This window comes from Chlorocebus sabaeus, chromosome 13 (genome assembly GCF_047675955.1).
Source record: "Chlorocebus sabaeus isolate Y175 chromosome 13, mChlSab1.0.hap1, whole genome shotgun sequence".
Classification (NCBI taxonomy): Eukaryota; Metazoa; Chordata; class Mammalia; order Primates; family Cercopithecidae; genus Chlorocebus; species Chlorocebus sabaeus.
The window spans coordinates 82,659,030-82,660,798 of NC_132916.1; the positions used below are offsets into that span (position 1 = coordinate 82,659,030).

The following is a 1,769-nucleotide window of genomic DNA, read 5'->3' on the forward strand; positions in this document are numbered from 1 at the left end:
CTGCAGTGAGCTGAGATCATGCCACTGCACTCCAGCCTGGGTGACAGAGGGAGATTCCATCTCAATAAATAAATAAATAAATAAATAAATAAAACAAACAAAAAATTTAAACAAGAGTTTTCTCATGTGGTGCATAGGGTCTGAAACCCACACACAGAGATCTAGGGAGCTAAAGTTGCATCTTGGTTATAGAGGCGACAATTTTGATTCCTCAGTGATGGTGACATCCAGGAGCGGTATGGTCCAAAAAACCTGGGAACTGGCCAACAACATGCAAGAAGCTCAGAGTATCCATGAAAGCTACAAATATGACAAGAAGCAGCAGCAAGAAATCTTGGCAGCAAAGCCCTGGGTTACCAATCACCATTGCTTTAAAGTACTGCAAAATCTCAGCATTGGCTCTACTGAAGATGGTGATGCATGCCAGATCGGGGGCAACTTGGAAGTGATGGGTTTGATGCCAGGAAAGGAGCCACGATTATTATGGGTAGTTTTACTTTGCCTGTGGAGGACACTGAAACCCGAGAAAATTCTCAGGCTGCTGCATATGAGTACATGGCCACATACATAGAAAATGCCAAAAAGGTTGGACACCTTAAAAATGCAATCAGATGGTATTATAGGCACCCTGGCCATGGCTGCTGCCTTTCTGGCATCATGTTAGTACTCGGCTGCTCAATAAGCGGTTCCAGGAACCATTTACAGCAGTGGTGATTGATCCAACAAGAACAATATCTGCAGGGAAAGTGAATCTTGATGCTCTTAGGACATACCCAAAGGGCTACAAACCTCCTGATGAAGGACCTTCTGAATACCGGACTATCCCGCTTAATAAAATAGAAGACTTTGCTGTACACTGCAAACAATATTATGCCTTAGAAGTCTTGTATTTCAAATTCTCTTTGGGTTGCAAATTGCTTCAGTTTCTGTGGAATAAATATTGGGTGGGTACACTGAGTTTCATTGTTGGGTTTAGAAACACATGATCGAAAATCAGAAGACAAACGTGCCAAAGCCAACAGAGACAGCAGTAAAACTACAATAGAAGCTATCCATGGATTGACGTGTCAAGTTATTAAGGATAAACTGTTTGATCAGAGTAACATCTCTTAAACAGTCACTGAGAAATGCTTTTGCCCAAAAGACAATATGAGAAAAATACTCAAGTAACACTTTAAAACTAGTTACCTAATATCGGATTAAAAGTATAAGGTGCTCTGGCCTGCCTTGAATACTAACATCCTGTAATAAAACTCTTTAAATTTTTTTTTAAAAATAGCCCCCTTTTTTTTTTTTTTTTTTTTTTTGCTTCTCTTTTTTTGCATAAATTCATTGGTCTACATTAGCTACCTTTTGACTTAGGTTTTTCCCCTCTAATTTCCCCTGTTTTGAAAACTAGAGAAAACTGGAGAAACAAGACTTCATTATCAAGTACTCTTGTCAAGGTTATATCTGAGCATTGAAATTACTGACCACATTTGTTCTCATAATTTTTCAGAACCCTATAACTTTTGAGGAGGGTTTTTATATTAGTCCTGACTTCTAATTTTAAAATATTGGATAGCTAATGAGTTTTAATAACAAAGCAAATACTGGATTAAGCTTTAGATAAATGGATTTCATAGAAATCAAATACTTATCTGTGTAGAGCTTGTATCATATTTGCTTTTGATATAAAATTTAAATCAATATTTATTGCATTTAGGTTTAGCTAATCTTCATTTTGAAAGCCAAATAATCAAAAATAAAAACAGCTGACAAAAGCTCAT

General features: G+C 37.1%; 1 pseudogene; it reads left to right on the forward strand.

Annotated features, from left to right (window-relative positions):
* The first annotated feature begins 217 nt into the window (after positions 1 to 217).
* Positions 218 to 1,113, forward strand: LOC103240119 (COP9 signalosome complex subunit 5 pseudogene; annotated as a pseudogene).
* The last annotated feature ends 656 nt before the right edge of the window (positions 1,114 to 1,769 follow it).